We start from the raw sequence: 16,329 nt of genomic DNA on the forward strand, positions 1-16,329 counted from the left end.
TAGGAAATACTTAAGAAGTGAATAACATCCTGGCTGGATAATCTCAGGACACTGGCGGCCTCTGCTGACCCAGAGGAGTGCAAAAAGCTTACAGCACCTGGTATTCCCAGGGGTCTCCCATCCAAGTACTAACCAGGCCCGACCCTGCTTAGCTTCCGAGATCGGACGAGATCGGGCGTTCTCAGGGTGGTATGGCCGTAAGCGAGAGCAGCCTCAAGAAAATGGCCTTTTGAAGTGAATACAACTCAAACTTATTTTCTGAAACACTTATTCTGGTGGAGGTTGTCCATTTTGCTTTGTCACAGTCCAACGCGTCAATGTTGGAGCAGCCTCCAATCCATTCCCCCCAAAAAGAAAAGGCTATATAGCCTATGAGCGTCATATCATCAAATCTGCCTAGAACGGCTCTTGGATGAGAGGTGAAACGTCTTCAAACAAATCAAACAAGATTCAACTCCGATAAATGAAATCAAGTTAAAAGCAATGTGTCATGGCCAGGGATCGATCCCGGGCCGGTGCGGGCCAGTCGAGAATCGCTGTAACAGACAACCTGATTGAAACCCCCTGAAGACCCCAGAGGGAGAGTTCGAATCCCGCTTTGGGCATTATCAAACGGAAGATATTTGATTGAAAAATTCACCATCATAAAAATGTTTAAAGAGCAAAGCAGTGTCTGTGAGGTTTATGAGCCACAAATGCTGCTCTTTTAGGAGCACAGCAGTCTATTAAACTGTAGTTTGTGTCATAGCATAGTTTTATTGACAAATTCTAAATTGCAAGTCGCAGATATGAACAGGGAAATGCTACGTTATCTGCTTATTCTGTTACAAATATTCTGATGAGATAGGTGGGGAGTTAATTCAGTTGGGGATAGACAGATGGAATATTAGTGTTGTTAGTATGATACTTGAGTTCTTTAGATATTGTTTTCAATTCCGGATTCTCTGCCGCCTTGAGTTGGCTTTTGCGAAGACAGAAATGTTGACAATAGTGTGGACCAAAGTGGGAAATTCAATTTTATTTAAACACAAACACACATACACAGACACACGCACGCACACACACACACACGGAGTGAGCCGTGCCACTTACGCCGACACGTTTGCTTTTCATTTCCATTCCGTTCTGTCTTGGTTTTCTCGGTTGAAGCATTTCACACACACCACTTTTTACCATAGCTTCTTATTGGAATACATTGTAGCCGACATGCACGGCATGGCCAACCGGCATTTATGTTACAATTAGTTCCACCCAAGTAAACAACGCGCGTCATATTGCCTCACGTGTCACCTCCCGTCTGTTTAACGTTGCCCAAAGAATCACACTCACACTATGGCTGTTTAAAAGCATCAAGGTTTTTTGTTTGTCATTTATCAAAAGCACCAATATTTCAATAGCTCACCAGCAGGACATACTTCCTGGTTCGGGGAAACCGATGGACTGTTCAATGATTGTATACATGGAGGGGTTTCGCGAGGTGCTACGGCACAATCTATTTTAGCGGGGGTGTTTTAGAAGAGTAAGTTGAACATGTATTTTACTATGCACTGGGTGGTTTTGATGGTGGAAATTTGTTTTGGGCGTTTTACGCATATTTTATATTTTCTGTTCGATTGTTATTTTGAGTTTGTAAATGTATTAGTTAGCGTAATAATTTTGATAATTGGTTTCACCTGTAGGAGGGCTACAGCTATAGAAGCCCTGAAGTAGACCCCAGACGGGGTGGGATGTTGAGTTGGTTGGTTGTTATTTTGGAGAAAAAAGAATTGTTGGAGAAAAAGTCAAAGTTGTGGTGTGTAAAGTGTGCAGGGTCTTTATGTTATTGTATGGATTCAACCTGGCATCTTCTGACACCACTTTATTTTTGGAAAATAAAAATCAATTTTTGGAGTAAAGAAGCTCCCGTCTCCCTCTGTCTCCTCCACCGCCGATCATCCTTGCGACACACACACACACACGCTCATAAAATATTAATCTAAACGATGTACAATAGTGCAACATTAAATCTCAATGTTAGAAGTACTTAAGAAGTGAATAACATCTGGCTGGATAATTATCAGGAACACTGGCGGCCTCTGCTGACCCAGTGGAAGAGTGCAAAAGCTTACAGCACCTGGTATTCCCAGGCGGTCTCCCATCCATGTACTAACCAGGCCCGACCCTGCTTAGTTTCCGAGATCGGACGAGATCGGGCGTTCTCAGGGTGGTATGGCCGTAAGCGAGAGCAGGTGCAAGAAAATGGCCTTTTGAAGTTAATAATACACGCAAACTTATTTTCTTGAAACATTTATTCTGGTGGAGGTTGTCCATTTTGCTTTGTCACAGTCCAAACGTCAATGCTGGAGCAGCCTCCAATCCATTCCCCCCCAAAAAAAGGCTATATAGCCTATGAGCGTCATATCATCAAATCTGCCTAGAACGGCTCTTGGATGAGAGGTGAAACGTCTTCAAAAAAATCAAACAAGATTCAACTCCGATAAATGAAATCAAGTTAAAAGCAATGTGCCATGGCCAGGGATCGATCCCGGGCCGGTGCGGGCCAGTCGAGAATCGCTGTAACAGACAACCTGATTGAAACCTCCTGAAGACCCCAGAGGGAGAGTTCGAATCCCGCTTTGGGCATTATCAACGGAAGATATTTGATTGAAAAATTCCATCATAAAAATGTTTAAAGAGCAAAGCAGTGTCTGTGAGTTTTATGAGCACAAATGCTGCTCTTTTTAGGAGCACATGAGTCTATTAAACTGTAGTTTGTGTCATAGCATAGTTTTATTGACAAATTCTAAATTGCAAGTCGCAGATATGAACAGCGGAATGCTACGTTATCTGCTTATTCTGTTACAAATATTCTGATGAGATAGGTGGGGAGTTAATTCAGTTGGGGATAGGACAGATGGAATATGAGTGTTGTTAGTATGATACTTGAGTTCTTTAGATATTGTTTTCAATCAGGACTCTGCCGCCTTGAGTTGGCTTTTGCGAAGACAGAAATGTTGACAATAGTGTGGACCAAAGTGGGAAATTCAATTTTATTTAAACACAAACACAAACACTCATACACAGACTCACGCACGCACACACACGGAGTGAGCCGTGCCACTTACGCCGACACGTTTGCATTTCATTTCCATTCCGTTCTGTCTTGGTTTACTCGGTTGAAGCATTTCACACACACCACTTTTTACCATAGCTTCTTATTGGAATACACTGTAGCCGACATGCACGGCATGGCCAACCGGCATTTATGTTACAATTAGTTCCACCCAAGTAAACAACGCGCGTCATATTGCCTCACCGTGTCACCTCCCGTCTGTTTAACGTTGCCCAAAGAATCACACTCACACTATGGCTGTTTAAAAGCATCAAGGTTTATTTGTTGTCATTTATCAAAAGCACCAATATTTCAATAGCTCACCAGCAGGACATACTTCCTGGTTCGGGGAAACCGATGGACTGTTCAATGATTGTATACATGGAGGTTTCGCGAGGTGCTACGGCACAATCTATTTAGCGGGGGTGTTTTAGAAGAGTAAGTTGAACATGTATTTTACTATGCACTGGGTGGTTTTGATGGTGGAAATTGTTTTTGGGCGTTTTACGCATATTTTATATTTTCTGTTCGATTGTTATTTTGAGTTTGTAAATGTATTAGTTAGCGTAATAATTTTGATAATTGGTTTCACCTGTAGGAGGGCTACAGCTATAGAAGCCCTGTAGTAGACCCCAGACGGGGTGGGATGTTGAGTTGGTTGGTTTGTTATTTTGGAGAAAAAAAGATTGTTGGAGAAAAGTCAAAGTTGTGGTGTGTAAAAGTGTGCAGGGTCTTTATGTTATTGTATGGATTCAACCTGGCATCTTCTGACACCACTTTATTTTTGGAAAATAAAAATCAATTTTTGGAGTAAAGAAGCTCCCGTCTCCCTCTGTCTCCTCCACCGCCGATCATCCTTGCGACACACACACACACACACGCTCATAAATATTAAATCTAAAACGATGTACAATAGTGCAACATTAAATCTCAATGTTAGAAGTACTTAAGAAGTGAATAACATCTGGCTGGATAATTATCAGGAACACTGGCGGCCTCTGCTGACCCAGTGGAGGAGTGCAAAAAGCTTACAGCACCTGGTATTCCCAGGCGGTCTCCCATCCAAGTACTAACCAGGCCCGACCCTGCTTAGTTTCCGAGATCGGACGAGATCGGGCGTTCTCAGGGTGGTATGGCCGTAAGCGAGCAGGTGCAAGAAAATGGCCTTTTGAAGTTAATACAACGCAAACTTATTTTCTTGAAACACTTATTCTGGTGGAGGTTGTCCATTTTGCTTTGTCACAGTCCAAACGTCAATGTTGGAGCAGCCTCCAATCCATTCCCCCCCAAAAGAAAAGGCTATATAGCCTATGAGCGTCATATCATCAAATCTGCCTAGAACGGCTCTTGGATGAGAGGTGAAACGTCTTCAAAAAAAATCAAACAAGATTCAACTCCGATAATGAAATCAAGTTAAAAGCAATGTGCCATGGCCAGGGATCGATCCCGGGCCGGTGCGGGCCAGTCGAGAATCGCTGTAACAGACAACCTGATTGAAACCTCCTGAAGACCCCAGAGGGAGAGTTCGAATCCCGCTTTGGGCATTATCAAACGGAAGATATTTGATTGAAAAATTCATCATAAAAATGTTTAAAGAGCAAAGCAGTGTCTGTGAGGTTTATGAGCCACAAATGCTGCTCTTTTTAGGAGCACATGAGTCTATTAAACTGTAGTTGTGTCATAGCATAGTTTTATTGACAAATTCTAAATTGCAAGTCGCAGATATGAACAGCGAAATGCTACGTTATCTGCTTATTCTGTTACAAATATTCTGATGAGATAGGTGGGGAGTTAATTCAGTTGGGGATAGACAGATGGAATATTAGTGTTGTTAGTATGATACTTGAGTTCTTTAGATATTGTTTTCAATTCCGGACTCTGCCGCCTTGAGTTGGCTTTTGCGAAGACAGAAATGTTGACAATAGTGTGGACCAAAGTGGGAAATTCAATTTTATTTAAACACAAACACAAACACACATACACAGACACACGCACGCACACACGGAGTGAGCCGTGCCACTTACGCCGACACGTTTGCATTTCATTTCCATTCCGTTCTGTCTTGGTTTACTCGGTTGAAGCATTTCACACACACCACTTTTTACCATAGCTTCTTATTGGAATACACTGTAGCCGACATGCACGGCATGGCCAACCGGCATTTATGTTACAATTAGTTCCACCCAAGTAAACAACGCGCGTCATATTGCCTCACCGTGTCACCTCCCGTCTGTTTAACGTTGCCCAAAGAATCACACTCACACTATGGCTGTTTAAAAGCATCAAGGTTTATTTGTTTGTCATTTATCAAAAGCACCAATATTTCAATAGCTCACCAGCAGGACATACTTCCTGGTTCGGGGAAACCGATGGACTGTTCAATGATTATACATGGAGGGGTTTCGCGAGGTGCTACGGCACAATCTATTTTAGCGGGGGTGTTTTAGAAGAGTAAGTTGAACATGTATTTTACTATGCACTGGGTGGTTTTGATGGTGGAAATTTGTTTTGGGCGTTTTACGCATATTTTATATTTTCTGTTCGATTGTTATTTTGAGTTTGTAAATGTATTAGTTAGCGTAATAATTTTGATAATTGGTTTCACCTGTAGGAGGGCTACAGCTATAGAAGCCCTGTAGTAGACCCCAGACGGGGTGGGATGTTGAGTTGGTTGGTTGTTATTTTGGAGAAAAAAGAATTGTTGGAGAAAAGTCAAAGTTGTGGTGTGTAAAAGTGTGCAGGGTCTTTATGTTATTGTATGGATTCAACCTGGCATCTTCTGACACCACTTTATTTTTGGAAAATAAAAATCAATTTTTGGAGTAAAGAAGCTCCCGTCTCCCTCTGTCTCCTCCACCGCCGATCATCCTTGCGACACACACACACACACACGCTCATAAAATATTAAATCTAAAACGATGTACAATAGTGCAACATTAAATCTCAATGTTAGAAGTACTTAAAAAGTGAATAACATCTGGCTGGATAATTATCAGGAACACTGGCGGCCTCTGCTGACCCAGTGGAGGAGTGCAAAAAGCTTACAGCACCTGGTATTCCCAGGCGGTCTCCCATCCAAGTACTAACCAGGCCCGACCCTGCTTAGCTTCCGAGATCGGACGAGATCGGGCGTTCTCAGGGTGGTATGGCCGTAAGCGAGAGCAGGTGCAAGAAAATGGCCTTTTGAAGTTAATACAACGCAAACTTATTTTCTTGAAACATTTATTCTGGTGGAGGTTGTCCATTTTGCTTTGTCACAGTCCAAACGTCAATGCTGGAGCAGCCTCCAATCCATTCCCCCCCAAAAGAAAAGGCTATATAGCCTATGAGCGTCATATCATCAAATCTGCCTAGAACGGCTCTTGGATGAGAGGTGAAACGTCTTCAAAAAAAATCAAACAAGATTCAACTCCGATAAATGAAATCAAGTTAAAAGCATGTGCCATGGCCAGGGATCGATCCCGGGCCGGTGCGGGCCAGTCGAGAATCGCTGTAACAGACAACCTGATTGAAACCTCCTGAAGACCCCAGAGGGAGAGTTCGAATCCCGCTTTGGGCATTATCAAACGGAAGATATTTGATTGAAAAATTCACCATCATAAAAATGTTTAAAGAGCAAAGCAGTGTCTGTGAGGTTTATGAGCCACAAATGCTGCTCTTTTTAGGAGCACAGCAGTCTATTAAACTGTAGTTTGTGTCATAGCATAGTTTTATTGACAAATTCTAAATTGCAAGTCGCAGATATGAACAGGGAAATGCTACGTTATCTGCTTATTCTGTTACAAATATTCTGATGAGATAGGTGGGGAGTTAATTCAGTTGGGGATAGACAGATGGAATATTAGTGTTGTTAGTATGATACTTGAGTTCTTTAGATATTGTTTTCAATTCGGACTCTGCCGCCTTGAGTTGGCTTTTGCGAAGACAGAAATGTTGACAATAGTGTGGACCAAAGTGGGAAATTCAATTTTATTTAAACACAACACAACACACATACACAGACACACGCACGCACACACGGAGTGAGCCGTGCCACTTACGCCGACACGTTTGCATTTCATTTCCATTCCGTTCTGTCTTGGTTTACTCGGTTGAAGCATTTCACACACACCACTTTTTACCATAGCTTCTTATTGGAATACACTGTAGCCGACATGCACGGCATGGCCAACCGGCATTTATGTTACAATTAGTTCCACCCAAGTAAACAACGCGCGTCATATTGCCTCACCGTGTCACCTCCCGTCTGTTTAACGTTGCCCAAAGAATCACACTCACACTATGGCTGTTTAAAAGCATCAAGGTTTATTTTTTGTCATTTATCAAAAGCACCAATATTTCAATAGCTCACCAGCAGGACATACTTCCTGGTTCGGGGAAACCGATGGACTGTTCAATGATTGTATACATGGAGGGGTTTCGCGAGGTGCTACGGCACAATCTATTTTAGCGGGGGTGTTTTAGAAGAGTAAGTTGAACATGTATTTTACTATGCACTGGGTGGTTTTGATGGTGGAAATTTGTTTTGGGCGTTTTACGCATATTTTATATTTTCTGTTCGATTGTTATTTTGAGTTTGTAAATGTATTAGTTAGCGTAATAATTTTGATAATTGGTTTCACCTGTAGGAGGGCTACAGCTATAGAAGCCCTGGAGTAAGCCCCAGACGGGGTGGGATGTTGAGTTGGTTGGTTGTTATTTTGGAGAAAAAAGATTGTTGGAGAAAGAGTCAAAGTTGTGGTGTGTAAAAGTGTGCAGGGTCTGTATGTTATTATATGGATTCAACCTGGCATCTTCTGACACCACTTTATTTTTGGAAAATGAAAATAAATGTTTGGAGTAAAGAAGCTCCCGTCTCCCTCTGTCCACCTCCACCGCCGATCATCCTTGCGACACACACACAAACACATAAAATATTAAATCTAAAACGATGTACAATAGTGCAACATTAAATCTCAATGTTAGAAGTACTTAAGAAGTGAATAACATCTGGCTGGATAATTATCAGGAACACTGGCGGCCTCTGCTGACCCAGTGGAGGAGTGCAAAAAGCTTACAGCACCTGGTATTCCCAGGCGGTCTCCCATCCAAGTACTAACCAGGCCCGACCCTGCTTAGCTTCCGAGATCGGACGAGATCGGGAGTTCTCAGGGTGGTATGGCCGTAAGCGAAAGCAGCCGCAAGAAAATGGCCTTTTGAAGTTAATACAACTCAAACTTATTTTCTTGAAACACTTATTCTGGTGGAGCTTGTCCATTTTGCTTTGTCACAGTCCAAACGTCAATGTTGGAGCAGCCTCCAATCCATTCCCCCCAAAAAGAAAAGGCTATATAGCCTATGAGCGTCATATCATCAAATCTGCCTAGAACGGCTCTTGGATGAGAGGTGAAACGTCTTCAAAAAAAATCAAACAAGATTCAACTCCGATAAATGAAATCAAGTTAAACGCAATGTGCCATGGCCAGGAATCGATCCCGGGCCGGTGCGGGCCAGTCGAGAATCGCTGTAACAGACAACCTGATTGAAACCTCCTGAACACCCCAGAGGGAGAGTTCGAATCCCGCTTTGGGCATTATCAAACGGAAGATATTTGATTGAAAAATTCACCATCATAAAAATGTTTAAAGAGCAAAGCAGTGTCTGTGAGGTTTATGAGCCACAAATGCTGCTCTTTTTAGGAGCACATGAGTCTATTAAACTGTAGTTTGTGTCATAGCATAGTTTTATTGACAAATTCTAAATTGCAAGTCGCAGATATGAACAGGGAAATGCTACGTTATCTGCTTATTCTGTTACAAATATTCTGATGAGATAGGTGGGGAGTTAATTCAGTTGGGGATAGACAGATGGAATATTAGTGTTGTTAGTATGATACTTGAGTTCTTTAGATATTGTTTTCAATTCCGGACTCTGCCGCCTTGAGTTGGCTTTTGCGAAGACAGAAATGTTGACAATAGTGTGGACCAAAGTGGGAAATTCAATTTTATTTAAACACAAACACAAACACAAACACACATACACAGACACACGCACGCACACACACACACACGGAGTGAGCCGTGCCACTTACGCCGACACGTTTGCATTTCATTTCCATTCCGTTCTGTCTTGGTTTTCTCGGTTGAAGAATTTCACACACACCACTTTTTACCATAGCTTCTTATTGGAATACATTGTAGCCGACATGCACGGCATGGCCAACCGGCATTTATGTTACAATTAGTTCCACCCAAGTAAACAACGCGCGTCATATTGCCTCACCGTGTCACCTCCCGTCTGTTTAACGTTGCCCAAAGAATCACACTCACACTATGGCTGTTTAAAAGCATCAAGGTTTATTTGTTTGTCATTTATCAAAAGCACCAATATTTCAATAGCTCACCAGCAGGACATACTTCCTGGTTCGGGGAAACCGATGGACTGTTCAATGATTGTATACATGGAGGGGTTTCGCGAGGTGCTACGGCACAATCTATTTTAGCGGGGGTGTTTTAGAAGAGTAAGTTGAACATGTATTTTACTATGCACTGGGTGGTTTTGATGGTGGAAATTTGTTTTGGGCGTTTTACGCATATTTTATATTTTCTGTTCGATTGTTATTTTGAGTTTGTAATGTATTAGTTAGCGTAATAATTTTGATAATTGGTTTCACCTGTAGGAGGGCTACAGCTATAGAAGCCCTGTAGTAGACCCCAGACGGGGTGGGATGTTGAGTTGGTTGGTTGTTATTTTGGAGAAAAAAGAATTGTTGGAGAAAGAGTCAAAGTTGTGGTGTGTAAAAGTGTGCAGGGTCTGTATGTTATTGTATGGATTCAACCTGGCATCTTCTGACACCACTTTATTTTTGGAAAATAAAAATCAATTTTTGGAGTAAAGAAGCTCCCGTCTCCCTCTGTCTCCTCCACCGCCGATCATCCTTGCGACACACACACACACACACACACGCTCATAAAATATTAAATCTAAAACGATGTACAATAGTGCAACATTAAATCTCAATGTTAGAAGTACTTAAGAAGTGAATAACATCTGGCTGGATAATTATCAGGAACACTGGCGGCCTCTGCTGACCCAGTGGAGGAGTGCAAAAAGCTTACAGCACCTGGTATTCCCAGGCGGTCTCCCATCCAAGTACTAACCAGGCCCGACCCTGCTTAGCTTCCGAGATCGGACGAGATCGGGCGTTCTCAGGGTGGTATGGCCGTAAGCGAAAGCAGCCGCAAGAAAATGGCCTTTTGAAGTTAATACAACTCAAACTTATTTTCTTGAAACACTTATTCTGGTGGAGGTTGTCCATTTTGCTTTGTCACAGTCCAAACGTCAATGTTGGAGCAGCCTCCAATCCATTCCCCCCAAAAAGAAAAGGCTATAGAGCCTATGAGCGTCATATCATCAAATCTGCCTAGAACGGCTCTTGGATGAGAGGTGAAACGTCTTCAAAAAAATCAAACAAGATTCAACTCCGATAAATGAAATCAAGTTAAAAGCAATGTGCCATGGCCAGGGATCGATCCGAGGCCGGTGCGGGCCAGTCGAGAATCGCTGTAACAGACAACCTGATTGAAACCTCCTGAAGACCCCAGAGGGAGAGTTCGAATCCCGCTTTGGGCATTATCAAACGGAAGATATTTGATTGAAAAATTCACCATCATAAAAATGTTTGAAGAGCAAAGCAGTGTCTGTGAGGTTCATGAGCCACAAATGCTGCTCGTTTTAGGAGCACAGCAGTCTATTAAACTGTAGTTTGTGTCATAGCATAGTTTTATTGACAAATTCTAAATTGCAAGTCGCAGATATGAACAGGGAAATGCTACGTTATCTGCTTATTCTGTTACAAATATTCTGATGAGATAGGTGGGGAGTTAATTCAGTTGGGGATAGACAGATGGAATATTACTGTTATTAGTATGATACTTGAGTTCTTTAGATATTGTTTTCAATTCAGGACTCTGCCGCCTTGAGTTGGCTTTTGCGACGACCGCTCATAGTAGGAGCCCCGTCTGTAGTCACTGATACCAGCTTTTGCAGCGGCAGTTTTTTTCCACCAAAAACTCCTTCACCGCGTTATATGTGTCAACTCCCCTCGTTATATGTGTCAACTCCCCTCGTTATATGTGTCAACTCCCCTCGTAGTTGTCTTTAGGGACAGTAGTGTGAGAAGTTCTTCTCTTGAGGAGAAAGAAACTTTCGTGGTGAAAATGATCTGTCTTCTTTCTTTTTTCTGCCATCTTTTTATGGGTCAGTCGTCTCCTCGTTTTGGCTGCGCCCGCTCGGCTGTTTGATCGTAGTGATCTGCGTAGACGCTACGTTTTGGTCCTGCGCATCATACTGACCTTTGAACTATACTAGGTCATAGTTCATTTATATTAAACATTTTTTAAAGTTTTTTTTTAATATTTGTTATTTCCAGTTTATGTGTGATTTAAACAAGAATAGCAAACAAAATAAATGAGATGCAGCTCATTGGTCAGTGGTGCTATTTGAGCTATTTTTAGAACAGGCCGGTGGGCGACTCATGTGGTTCTGACGGGCGACCGGGTGCCCGCGGGCAACGTGTTGGTGACCCCTGGTCTAGTGAACCAAACTGAACCAACTGAAAACCTCACAAATATTTTACAATATGATCAGATAAATAAAGCAATAGTTTCTTATGGCTCTGTCAGTCATTTTTAATTTTCAAGAGGCACAAAAGACAAATTTGCTTTCTATAAAAATCCCCATAACATGAACATTAAATGAATGAAGCAGTATTCAAGGCACCATCAGTAGATTTTCTCATTTCGCAAAAGTGGGCTAAATTTACCTTTAACTTTTAAACTTGAACTTAATTGTAAATGTGTTATTGCACCTTAATGTTCACTTGTTTGAGGCTGATACTTGGTGGTGTCTCATCTTTTGGACGAGTTCATCAATGTTGGGGGTCCGGCTCTGAGCTGAGGAACTCCTCACAATTGAGTGAAGGTGTTCAGCAGGAAGTCCACTTCTGTGTGATGTTTTGTTCAGCTTCATCAAAGAAAGCAGTTGTTCCCGCAGGTCTGTGCTGCCCAACACAGGCAACGTTGGAGCAGCCTGGATGTGTGTCGGGGAGGAAACGGGCAAACTCCGCAGCACCCACTGCCCCATGTGTTGCCTTCAGGGCATCACTGCATTGGAGCTCAATCACCTCCATTTGGAGCTTTGGTGCTGAGCTTTCCACCTCAACCTCAAAGGGACGGCTGAGCAGTTCAAACCTGCTTTTTGGTGCTTTTAAGTCAGTGAATCGGCGTGGGAAGTCAGCGGCGAGAACACTCATTTAATCAGCAAACTGTGCGCTCGGGAACACACTGGTAGAGAGCTTCTCTTTCAGGGTCTGGCAGCTGGGAAAGTGGCTCAAGTTTCCTTTGTGCATCTGTGCCTCCCACAGAGTCCGTTTGGTTCTAAAGGCCTTCACTGTATTGTACATATCAGAGGGGACACCACCCCGACCCTGCAGCTGCAGCTTCATTGCATTCAGATGACTCGGAATGTCCCACAGAAAAGCCGTTTCACACAAGAACCTTTGGTCTGGGAGTTGAGTTGTGTCTTTCCCTTTGCTGTCCAAGAACATCCGATCTCCTCACCAAGCTGGAAACATCTTTGCAGCACCTTTCCCTGGCTTAGCCATCGCACCTCAGTGTGATGGGGCAAATCACCACGCTGCGTTTGCCACTGGCTCAGAAACGCCTTGAACTGGCGCTGAATTAAACCTTTGGCTCTGATAAAGTTCCCTGCGTGCGTGATGGTGAACATTCCATGTTCCATGTCCAGGGCTTCAGCACACAACGATTCCAGGTGTAGGATGCAATGATGAGCTGTCAGTTCAGCCGTAACGTTTTCCTCCTGCATCTTCTCCCATATCTTGGCCACCAGTCCACTCCTGTGTCCACACATGGCAGGTGCTCCGTCTGTTGTCCAACCCACCAGTTTTTCCCGAGGCAGCTCCATCTCATTTCCACATCTTGACACCTCTTCATACAAATCCTGTCCTGTGGTTGTGCCGTGCACAGGACGTAACGCCAGAAACTCCTCTGTCACGTTGAGGCTGGAGTCCCCTCTAATGTCGCTGCTCTCATCCACAGCCAGGGAAGATGCCATGAAATCTTTCCCCTTTTTCTCCAGCTGCTCTTTTAGATTGAGGGACAACAATGGTGTTTCTGCTCAGGCTCACGTTTAAAAGAGTTGCCTTTTGTCTGGGCAAACTTGCTCACAAACTTTAAGCATGCAGTGTTTGATGAATCCCCCTCTGGAAATGGCCGGGCTGATTGAGCGATCTCTTCTGCCAGAATCAAACTGGCCTTGACAGCAGCCTCGCTTTGAGATTTGGCTTTTCTGAACAGAGCCTGTCCAGATTTGAGGCCTGGTTTTAACTCCTCAACCTTCTGTAGCTTTTGTTCCATGTCCATATTCTTGTCTTTGTCCGCGTGTTTAGCTTCATGATGCCGTCTCAGATGATATTCTTTCATTACCGCCACCCTTTCTCCACACAGAAGACACCCAGGTTTCCCAGCTGCCTCCGTGAACATGTACTCCCACTCCCACCTTGTTTGAACCCCCGGTTCTCAGTGTCCACCTTCCGTTTTGCCATTTTATGGGTATCTGAAAGTTAACTTTTGCTGTTATGCTAATGACTACTGATAAATAATTAAATGAAGCCACCTCCCGCTCAGACTGTCACCGTTGCATTGTGGGAAATGTAGTATTGGCCTGTGTAAAACATCTGCGGCCTGTGGGCCGGTTCTAATCATAAATCAATATCATCCCGGGGGCCATAGAAAACCCTCGACCTTGACTCTGACATATGAGCTTTAAATGATTTCTTTTGACTCCCATTTATTTGGCTGTGTGGATATCATCTTTGCTAGTGTGTGTGTGCGCGCACGCTCTATGGAACTGGCATAAAGGATGTTAAAATTAGTCTAAATTAGTCTAAATTAAATAAAAATTCATCCATTCATCATTCCGAACAGGCGGTGTGTGATTAGAAACTCTTTCTGAACTCTGGTGCTCTGAAACATCTCCGCTTCCATTTTCAGCTGTTTTTATTCTCAATAACATCAAATCATCCATCCAAATCGTGGTCCTGTTGGACCACCAAAGGACAAACACTTTCCATTTAGCACGGACAAAAAAACCCAAATCCTGTTTAGCAATGAAGCTGTGGGGAGAGTTTGAGGAGCGTTTTTGAGGAACACGCTGCCATATTGGGTCCAAGCTGCTGGGGTTTTTGTTGTTTCCAGGTGAATCGGTGGGCAGCGGCGTTACCGCCTGTCTCTGCCCCCCCCTCTCCCCGTGGTCGTGGTCACACCGGGCATCTTTACTGGTCCCGTTTTAAACAGGTTCTGCTGGGAACAGGTGTTCTCCAGAACTGTATTTCAGGCTGCTGTGCTGAAGGGCTGTTTTCAGTAGCAATAGAGCCAGAGTGTGCCTGCTCCATATGAACCCCCCCAGGCCGTGCTTTCCTCCTGGCTGAGCCATAATCAGCTCTGGATGGACTGGTTCACGCTTGGACTGAGTCAAGATTTGATAGCTTGACTGATTCTTACAGTTTTTGATCAAACCCCCATCTGCTGATTCCAGGAGATCTTTAAAGGATCTCAGAGCTTCAGATTCATGAAGCCTGCTCAGCCCCCGGCAGCGCTGATGAAAGCATTTCATTCATTCAAAAAAGCAGAACATGAAGCTCCAGAAAAGGTTTTTGGATCAAGTTTCCAACAGAACAAGGACAAGTGGGTAAAAGCGCCACTTTAAAGCCTCCAGGCCTCAGAAAACATCCACCTTTAGGATGCCTGACTTTAGAGGATCATCGGTTCGCTCCGAGCACAAGAACAAACATTTGTAACCTCAGTCCAAGAACATCTGACCTGAAATGATCAAAAACCTTCAGCGTAAAAAGATGGTGGAGAGAAAGCTGCTGGGAGGTTCTCAGAAGAGAAGTGGCATTAAAGCCAGCTGGAAGAGTCCAGCCTGCTTCCTGCTCCTCCAAACAGGCGTCTCCACACCAACACTGAGGAACACGGGCTTCTGTTCTTCCTTCTTCTCTTCTGACTATTGTGTGTTTGATGAAGGCAGCATCCACTCACTGCCCCCCCCCCCTCATTTACACTGCTCCTGGTTTCACAATGCTCCTCAGACAGATGCAACCAGAGACACTGATGCCGTCAGACAATAAACCTGAGTGTTTTTGTGTCCGGTTATTAACATGTTCCATGCTTTTCCTTCTGCAACAGTTCATCACACCTGCTCAGGGAAACCTCGGTGTAAAGGAGGTGAAGCCGTGCCTCAGTGACTCTACTTTGGTGTTTTAGAAACTAACAGTTATTAGATGAATATACAGTGTGCACGTACGCGCACACGTGTGTATAAACACTTAATACACGCATGTGCGTGGATGTAGACTTTTTAGTACTTTGGGTTCATATGCTTTTTAGTATTTTGCAGATACGTGTCTGTATATAAACCAGATCCTCCTGTAATAAAGAACTAAAGGCTGACTGTTGTCACGTGACCTGTCTCCGTCTGTGTCCGATGATGGAACCTGCCTGGAACATCTGGTCCACAGAAAAAGCAAAACAGCTCACAGAACTGGTCCAGTTTAGACCCAAAAATGACAATAAATAATGAAAATGTGTGACGCAGTAGAACAATGGACGAACTTTCTATTGGTCATTGACAGTTTCAGTTGTCATCAGAATTCATCAAAAATATTTAAACCAACAAACTACACATCGAACCGCAAACTTTAGAGCTTAAAGGGAGCGACAGGTGAAGATTTAAAGCTCAACGCAGCTGAAGAAGTTCCAAAATGGAGAAATATCATGTGATGCTTTACCGCCACCCGGTGGACACACGTGGAACTGCAGACAATAGTTAAACGCGCTCCGACACATTCTGACCTCTGCTGCTCCTCCTGGACTCCAGGGTTGCAGAAATATGCTGCTTTTACAAGTCTTTCTAAATCTCTGAAGCATCATAAATCTTATTTATTTATTTAACTAAGTTAGTCAGTTTTAATTTAAATGCAAAAACATATTTATGGCAGATGGAGATAAAATCAAGATTTGAAAACATTTTTGTGACTATTGAAGAGCTGCATAGAGCTGAAGAATTCTTGGCTTAAGAAAATTCAACTAGACTTCATATTTAGTTTTAGCACTAAACATCGTTATACATTATAAATGAAGAGGTCTTATTTAACTTTCTTATAGTCTGGCTTTAGTTAT

At 43.2% G+C, this 16,329-nt stretch overlaps 6 non-coding genes across 6 annotated transcripts; all 6 read right to left on the reverse strand.

The window, feature by feature from the left end:
• Positions 1–85: 85 nt before the first annotated feature.
• Positions 86–203, reverse strand: LOC130520280 (5S ribosomal RNA). Its single transcript, XR_008948758.1, has one exon. It is a non-coding gene; the product is annotated as a 5S ribosomal RNA (ribosomal RNA).
• A 1,898-nt stretch (positions 204–2,101) lies between these two features.
• Positions 2,102–2,220, reverse strand: LOC130520276 (5S ribosomal RNA). Its single transcript, XR_008948754.1, has one exon. It is a non-coding gene; the product is annotated as a 5S ribosomal RNA (ribosomal RNA).
• A 1,896-nt stretch (positions 2,221–4,116) lies between these two features.
• LOC130520279 (5S ribosomal RNA) lies at positions 4,117–4,235 on the reverse strand. Its single transcript, XR_008948757.1, has one exon. It is a non-coding gene; the product is annotated as a 5S ribosomal RNA (ribosomal RNA).
• Positions 4,236–6,129: 1,894 nt separating this feature from the next.
• LOC130520274 (5S ribosomal RNA) lies at positions 6,130–6,248 on the reverse strand. The gene has a single exon (XR_008948753.1). It is a non-coding gene; the product is annotated as a 5S ribosomal RNA (ribosomal RNA).
• Positions 6,249–8,141: 1,893 nt separating this feature from the next.
• On the reverse strand, positions 8,142–8,260 carry LOC130520278 (5S ribosomal RNA). The gene has a single exon (XR_008948756.1). It is a non-coding gene; the product is annotated as a 5S ribosomal RNA (ribosomal RNA).
• A 1,921-nt stretch (positions 8,261–10,181) lies between these two features.
• On the reverse strand, positions 10,182–10,300 carry LOC130520277 (5S ribosomal RNA). The gene has a single exon (XR_008948755.1). It is a non-coding gene; the product is annotated as a 5S ribosomal RNA (ribosomal RNA).
• Positions 10,301–16,329: the final 6,029 nt, after the last annotated feature.

Source organism: Takifugu flavidus, unplaced genomic scaffold (genome assembly GCF_003711565.1).
Source record: "Takifugu flavidus isolate HTHZ2018 unplaced genomic scaffold, ASM371156v2 ctg334, whole genome shotgun sequence".
NCBI lineage: Eukaryota > Metazoa > Chordata > Actinopteri > Tetraodontiformes > Tetraodontidae > Takifugu > Takifugu flavidus.